Here is an 8,762-nt window from a genome sequence, read left to right as displayed (position 1 = left end):
TCATTATAGATTGGTGGCATTGTAGGCCCACACTTGGAACATGTATACCAACACCACTCTTTTAGGACTTCATTCATTTGAGGTTCCTCGTATTCATTATGACTTCACGTAGTACTTTAATGTAAATGATTACAACAAAATTACTTTATTGCAATTTGTTACCATTTATTAAGTGATCAAGCTTATTGACCTTGTCAGGGATTGTAGTCTGATAGTGAGTAATTATATCCTTCATGTATTTCATCAATATCTTAGATGCAAAGATCTATAAACTATATACAAGTGAATGACTCTTAAAATATGAACATTCCCTGTCATGATGAGCTTTTACTTGACAGCTATAATGTTAAATATCGTTTTAACTTGTTGGATCTTCTGACCTCGCAAAACAATCTTTCATGTTTGGAATGATCAACACTAGAGATACTATAACAACTAGGTGGCTTGATTATGACCAACATTGCAGCTTGATATACTAATTTGTTTATTGGGTTAAAGGGCAAAAAAGTCAGAATTTTTTTTTGCTAGAAATGTCTAGTATCCTAAGTCAATAATTATAAATGGATACCCATGAACTCTTTTTAGTAAGGAAATCCTTTCTCATCCTGTTAAATTTGCTTAATATCCATTAATGTTAATCATTAAAAAAAGAAATCAAGCAAATCTTAGGTGCAAAAATATCTTAAAACTTTTTTTCTAGATGTAAAAATATCCAAAAACTTGTTTTTGGTGCAAAAGTACCATGTACCATTAATTTTTAGGTATTTTTACTCCTTAAACCAACATCTTGGGTCCATGTTAACAGATGTTAAGTCATTTTAGCAGTTTGAGAAAGGATGCCCTTATTAAAAAGAGCTAATGGTTACTCCTGCACCTTTGTTAACTTAACGAAAACGGATGTTCTTGGCAATAAAAAGTATTTGGGTATTTTTCACCTTTTAACCCTTGTTTATTTTATATTACATTGATGACTTCCTTTTTTGTTCATGTAGCCCCATCGCATCTTGGATTTAAATTAGAGCTTCCATTTCACAACAAGGACGCCATTACAAATAGAATTAAAATTTAAGTCAATTTGAGAATAGTTATTGCTAGATGCACGACCGGTGGTACCAAAGATGAGTTGGAGGTTTCACCACCACAGACACAAGGGCAAGAAAGGTTACATCAAAGAAAGACCCAATTGTTTTCTTTGGTATTTTTGTTTTTCGGTTTCTCAAGGTGTCCTCAAAACCAGTAGCCATGAAACTAATTCTTCACAAAATCTGAACACCATTTATGACTCAAATTGTTTTCTAGGCTCTCTCCTCCTTTGCCAACTCGTTTTCATGTCTTTTTTCCCCTTATCAGATTTCGTTCTTTCTTTCAAAATAATTGGATTGTTCGGACGGTGGATATCTTAGCAGAAGGAAAAAAGAAAGTATATATAAAGGTTATTAGTCACCAAATACATATGCAAAGAATTAATGAAAAATTAAGGGTAAAAATGGCTGAAATCTCTTCCAAATGAAAAGACTCGAAGATAGATAAAACACGTACAACGGGGTTGATTGTTGATTTCACCTATCTCATTGTTAATCTGTAGTTTTCTGTGTATGTGCGTTAAAAGAAAGTCACACAGTGGTCAAGTGAGAGAAACTCCAAAAGTGTATAAAAGATAGGCCTGGACTGGAAGTGGATTCGTGTGTACAACATGCAGCCAACACAAGGGAAAAAGCTAAAAATAGCTGATTCGTCTCCTTTGAGCGGGAGTTAAACGTTGTAATGGACCAATTTCTTCATGGTGTATAATGTCTTGAAAACCGGCGAGTTAATTGTGTGATTATGGTGCCCAACATCATTCTTCAGATTTTCTACTTATAAAAGGTAGAGATGATCGCCAATTCATTGACCCAGTTCTGATGACAGCTTGAAAATCATGACTACTCCAATATCATCATAGTATATCAGCACTAATCCAAAATCTTATATAAATTCTTGAACAAATCTACTCATTGCATCAAATTAAATTCCCAGAATAGGTTGGAAAAGCAATGACATTGTCACATGATTTTTAGTTCCAAGGTCTTGGAAGGTATGACCATCTCCATGCTGTTACATGCAAAGTGACATCCCTGCGAGGTTCATAGCAGTGTCAATGAAACTCTTTGGGTAAGAAGAATTGCTTGCATTCATCTTCTTCCAAGTTTCATATATCAATAAATTTATGTGCCTACGTGCTTCAGCTTCGGAAGCTTCAGTTTCATTCATGTAACACTCAATTGATTTTGGTATATCGCCTGTCTCCTTTTCATGCTGAGAAGAAGAATTTAAGATAATGGGAAAAACATTAGTTCCATATTTCATGAAAATATTGGTTGTTAATCAAAGAATTATAGGTTATTTTTATTTCTCAATTTTATCCAAAGAATTAGTGGACACCTTGAACTCATCTAAGAGTCTATTATGTCTCGCAACATTAGAAATTCTCTCCCTTAATGTTAACTCGCTGTATCTTCACCTCTAATGGGACAATGTTGCATTTTTTTAATATTTTTATTATAAAATATTATGTTAAGGGTTATTTTTGCCTCTCAACTTTACTTCTAAGAGGTCATTGGGCACCTTAAAATCAAATATTTTGTAATAAAAAATATTAAAACAATATAATATAAGATCCCTAATGGTGAAAAGATAATGAAAAAAGGACAAAGTGACAAGGAAGAAAATCTATAATATTGAGGGACAAAACTGACCTTTATTTGAATTTAGGATACTACTGACCCTTTAAGTAAAGATAATTAAATGATAAAAATGATCTTTAACCTTTAATCAAATAACAACAAGGATGTATTGTGATTGTACCTTAGATGTTCCAAAGTCATTAGCAAGTCGTAAAATTGTTGCCGAATTACGAATAATGTCACAACATTCTTCCAAGAAAACCAAGTTTTTCTCTATCCTTGAAGTAGGAAGTGAAGAATTAGCGTGGAAAAGTAGTACAGGAGCATCAATTGAAATCCATGCATTTTCTAGGTACTCTTGCAGGCTTGGTTGATGACCACTATAGTACGATTTTGCTTCAATTAGATATGACTTACAGTGATCAGACCACCGAAAGACAGAGTAATATTAATAAAGGAAATTAGAGAATAACTTTATTAACTAATTTTTTATGATGCCAAAAAAATTTATAAAACAATTCGTACCACTTTCTTAAGGTGTGGAATGATGTTGTGCCCAATCTCTTTAAATGTATGTTTGGTTCAAAGGAAGAAGAGGGAAGGGAAGGGAAAAGGGGCATGGGAGGGGAGGGCAAGGGAGGGGTTTTAATAAATATTTGTTTAGTTTAAAAGGGGAGGGGAGGGGAACAAAAAATAAATTAACAATTTTTTTTCCTATCAAATTTAACTTGATTTTTATTTTTTGCTTTGAGAAAAAACTGTTACATTATAATTTATTAAGTTTTTTTTTTAAGAATATGAACTTATATTAATAAAAAAAATTTGAAAAACAAATACATTAATATTATATTTTATTAGTGAGTCTAATGAAAAATATTAAAATTTTATACATTAAAAAATATATATTAATTTTTGTAACACAATAAAATTTATTTTATTATAAGAAAGAGAGAAAAAAAATAATACATAATCTTTTAACATTAAAGGTAGTTTAAGATTTGTAAAATAAGTGCTTAAATTATTTTTAATTATTTTTCTCCCTTCCAAAAAATCCCAAATTGGAGAAAAGGGCTAGGAGGGAAGAGGAGGAGAGTTGCCTCCCCTCCTCTCTAATTTTTAAACCAAATAAGAGGCTCCCCTCTCCTCTTTTTATTAGGTACTAACCAAACAAGTACTACTACAAAACAAGATATGTAAAACGATTATTTTTAATAATATTAAACGGTTATAAATCATTGAATAATTAAACACTGAATATTTCCAATGCACATATTTAATAGTTTTTAATCAATAAATATTAATTGCCAAAATATTCAACATTTCTTTTACAAAACTGTTTAATATATGTTAATATTCAACAATATTTAAATATAACTGTTGCATATTATGTAAATATCAATGGTTTTATCCGTATAACTACTTAGTATTTAAAAATATTCAACGGTTCTATTTCAAATTGTTGAATATTATTTTATTATATATTTGGTCACAATATGTAATGACCCAAAAAAAAATCTCTCAATGTATATTTTATTTAAATTAATTTTATGACAAATGAAAAGTAGTAACTTAGTGAAATTATGCTAATAGCTTACTTGAAAGATCTAAAGTTTGAATTCTCACTGAACAATAGGTTAATTTATTTTTTTTTTAATTTTAAAAAATTACCAAAAATGCCCTTGTTTTTTTCTGTTATAACAGAGAAATTTTGGCCCTTTTCTGTAGTTTTCCCCAATTGTTCTCATTTCAGATTTTTAATCCTTTTGCTGTGCGAAAAAGAGCGCTGTAGCGTTCATTTCTTCCTTCTCTCCACCGCCATTACCCTCCTCTGGTTCTTCATCATCAATCCACTCCTCTGGCTCTTCTTGTCGATTCCCTTTCGCTCGTTGTCAACCCATGCCTCTTCAGTGCTGCTGGTTCGTCCGTCGCTGGTGTCCAGGTTTGCCGTGGACTCACCGTTGACGAGGTCGGAGTCACGAGTTCGTGGTTCCCCTGTTCTTTGTTTCACCATCGATTCCTTCTTCTCTCTTCCTCGTTGGCATCATTTAGGTGCTGGTGAGTGAAGCTCGTCCTTCGTCCTCCTCCTTTGTGCAACAGCGTCTCTTTCCTCCTTCACCACTGAGTTCTGTCGGGCTCCCTCTCCCCTGTACAGCTCCTGCAAATCTTCTCCTTTCTTGCTGTGCTGTCTATGATTAAGGTGAGAAGCGTTGCGATCTTCTTCCTGATAATCTTGTGTGCATGAGTGTGTGAATTATTAGTTGAAGTTTTTTTTTTTCCCTCTTGTGCTGCTGCTATCCGTGTGATGAAAGAATGAAGAAATTTAAATTGAATTGGAAATAATTTTCTGCACTTGTGAGTGTGGACTGTTGTTGCTGTGCGTTAGAGTGTGGTTTGCTCTGTGTGTCCGTGAAATTACCGAATTTTAGCGTGTTTTCTGTTGCTGTCGTGCTGTTATAGGAAGAGACAATTCATCTTAAACTTTGAGAATGATATACTCAAGGGTCATAATTTTTAAGTTGAACTAATTTTGTTTAGATTGGGTGATGTTGAAGAATTTGTTAGGGTGAAGTTGAAAGAGAATAGCTTAAATATAAAACTTGAATATTGATGCCTATAAAATGTTTGTTGAAATATTTGTTAGAGGATGTTACAAAGGTGATTTGAAAATAATAATAATAATAATAATAATAATAATAATAATAATGTGATTATTTGAATCCTTAAAGTTGGATAGAATGTCTTTACATACAAGTTATAAATTTGAATTACTCATTGGAATCGTGTAACACCTAAAAGGAACTTGTCAAACTATATGATAATTAAGATTTTTGTTAAGTTTGAAATAAGGGTTAAATTAATGGTTAAGGTTAAATGTTGCTAAGTATTGTTGCTCTACTTGATAGAAGTTATTGGAGGGTTCAGTGAATGTTTAGGGGTTAATGAAAAATTTAAATAATTATTGAAGAATTTAAATGTTAATTTTGCTTGTTTATATCAAGAAAGGAAATTCATAATGACAAGAGGATTGTTGGATTATGTGTCAGATTATTTGGAGAATCACTGAAGTAATTGAGAACTTAAGGGGGTCAAGTTTTAGAATTCTTGAAGAGTTCCAGGTGAGTGGATGACGTTTCGAATATGTTTTCAGTAAAGTGTTTATAAAAATTTCTTTATTTAAATATTATTATTGCTTTATAGATTGTTTACATATTCTTGTTAATCCTATTTCCATATTAATGGTATTATTTATGATAAGTAGTTTAATTATTTAATCCTACGTTGATATAAAATTTTTTATTGCAATGATTTGTATATGGAGGAAATGATAATAATTTTGGGCAATGAAAAATGAAAGTTGAATAATATTTGAAAGTGAGAAGTTTGAAACTAATTTTCTTTCTCCATACACACTTGATTTTAATGAGGGAGATTGAGTTCATAATGCTGGATGCTAACGATAGTTCCGGTAGCCTTTGGCGTGCCATAGTACATCTAGCTAACAGGGTGTTTATGGGAGGCGCTAGCCCCGTATGCAGGTTAACGCATGTGGAACAAAGGGATGATTATTCGTGAACATTGTACTCATGCTTATTCGTGGGCTTCATGCCTGCGCTTGACTTGTCGCTCTAGCCGTGCTTGTTTCATGACTTTCAACCACACTTGATTGGTTACTTACCCTCATGGACTGTGTATCTATGCTTGGTTAGTTATCTTCGTGGATTGTGTATCCACGCTTGCTATTCGTTCTCATAAAGCCCTCCTAAATCTAAACTTAAAATTCATTATTTTTATATTATTTTTTTAAAAGCATTCTACCTAGTCATACTATTGCTTGAAATTTTTATATTTTATGAACATTATAAATTTTGATAAATTGTTTTGTCCTATTAACATTGTTCAAATTCATGATTGTATCATTGAGAAAATTTATTGTTTATTATTATTAGTTTTAGTTCATGGTTCATTATTTCAAAATTTTTAAATTAAATTTATTCATTAAGGTCTTCATATATTTATATACATATATATAATTGGAATGCTATTGACCAGTAATTTCTTTGGTCTTAGATGGTATAGCTAACTCTACGCCTTCAACGGATCATTGAGAGGCCATTTGCCTTTTTGGGAAAGAGAAATCGTATTGCGATTATTGTTTTGGTAAAATTATGTATTGTATTTTGTAATCATTACTTAGTGTTTCACATATACCATAGTTAGCTCCTAATCTTATTTTGTTATTATGTAAATTGCTGGAAAGGAGCTAGTCTCTTTGCTGGTCTGGTTGACAGGTGCTATTATTGTTGTGGAAATTTTAAAAGGTTTGAGTTATAGGGAAGATTCTATCAAAATTTTTACAAAATATTTAAGACTTTACAAACTTTATTATTATATATAACTTACATATATTAATATTTTAACATAATTTTTAATTATTAAGGCTTATGGAATATGAATTTTCCTCATATTCCATGATGGCCATACCCTTAATTTCGGAATGTGACACAATATTAAATGGTTTTCCAAAATAACTGTATAATATTGTGATCAATTTTTTTTCCTATTCTTTTTACATTTTTATTAGCCCTCTTGCATTGAACATTTTAAAATACATTTCCAGCACCCAAAACAAAATTTCAACATCTAACAATAATTATATACATGAAATTTACATTATGAATTCCTGCATAAATTATATAAAATTTGATGTTGTTTATAACTTAAAACAATTAATGGCCAAAATAAAGCTCCAAATCCCAAAAAGTTAGTAAAGTATACCTATATCTATGTTAACTTTAAATATATACTTATATGATGTATTTCTTCACTATTATTGGTTGTTATAGCTAAATCATGTTTGGAAAATACTGCGTGCTAACTCTTCAAGGACTTCTTCGATTTAAGCCTTAGTATATACGTCACAGTAAGTGTCCTCGTAGTACTAATCAATGCAAAAACAACAACAAATTAAATTCATGTTAATTAATAAAAATAATATAATGATTATAATGTTAACAATATACATACATTGTTTGAAAGAGTTCTTGCAGGAGGATGCTGGATTATATACTTCATAAACTTCATGACAGCATATCCACAATCCTTGGCTTTGTCATGTTGTTTTGGGCATTACAATCACACAATGGATAAAAAAAACTAATCAATGACATAACATGACTTATAATTATGTTACTAACATAATTAATGATAATTGAATATGTATACCTTGATAACTATCTATGATGTCAACCATCTGTGATGTCCAAGGTATACATTCTTCATAACATGTTGCAACCTCACTGAATGTGTCTTCTTTATAAATAGAGCATCCAAATTGTCCTTTGATGATATAACCTGATAGATTTCCATATATTGAAAAGCCATTGATTATATTGAAAAGCATAGCTTCAAATTAAATATCTCTTCTTTGTAGGCATCATATATCTCCACACCCATCTCCCACAATAGCTTCAAGTCTTTAAGTAGTGGTTCCAAAATATCTATGTCATTCTCGAGTTGCTTAGGTCTCGAGATTAGCAATGATAATATGATATACTTTTACTTCATGCAAAGCTAGGCCGGAAGGTTATAAATAACCATCATCATAGGCCATGTACTGTAAGTACTACTTAGCATCCCATGTGGGTTCATCCTATTAGTAGATAATGCGAGGTATAAGTTCCTATCTTCTTTTCTAAACTCAAGATACTTATGATTGAACCTTGTTCATTTAGGAGAATCAGCTAGATGACAAACCTTGTCATCTTTAATCCTTCTACTTGTATGCCATGTTAAATTATTTGTCTCTTCGCATATGCTATACAAGAGCCTAAATCTTAGAATAATAGAAAAATATCACATTGCCTTCTCTACACTCTTCCCATTCTGCTTATAGCATGATGCCTTACACTTAAGATAATGGCTTAGCTCTTCATCTTCATTCCTAAACTATATGCAATCGTTATCACAAGTATGTATCTTCTTATAACTCAGGCCAATTATGCGTAACACCTTTTTGACATCATATAGCCGGCTTGGGAGCTTGTTATTCTTCGATAGCATTAGTTTCATTAAAGAAAGTAAGCTTGAGAAGCTCATATC

General features: G+C 31.5%; 1 long non-coding RNA gene across 2 annotated transcripts; it reads left to right on the top strand.

Annotated features, from left to right (window-relative positions):
• The first annotated feature begins 4,411 nt into the window (after positions 1–4,411).
• LOC129317096 (uncharacterized) lies at positions 4,412–6,988 on the top strand. 2 transcript variants are annotated; one of them, XR_008594925.1, is made up of 4 exons: positions 4,412–4,860; positions 5,708–5,779; positions 6,188–6,365; positions 6,732–6,988. It is a non-coding gene; the product is annotated as an uncharacterized LOC129317096 (long non-coding RNA). The 2 variants fall into 2 exon arrangements; XR_008594924.1 differs by lacking the exon at positions 6,732–6,988 and having other exon boundaries at positions 4,417–4,860; positions 6,188–6,405.
• The last annotated feature ends 1,774 nt before the right edge of the window (positions 6,989–8,762 follow it).

The sequence above is a fragment of the Prosopis cineraria genome, unplaced genomic scaffold, assembly GCF_029017545.1.
Source record: "Prosopis cineraria cultivar Desert tree isolate PC_DT_omini unplaced genomic scaffold, ASM2901754v1 PC8, whole genome shotgun sequence".
Taxonomy (NCBI): Eukaryota; Viridiplantae; Streptophyta; class Magnoliopsida; order Fabales; family Fabaceae; genus Prosopis; species Prosopis cineraria.
Note: the sequence above shows the minus strand (reverse complement) of the source record. Positions and strands in the feature narration are given on the sequence as shown.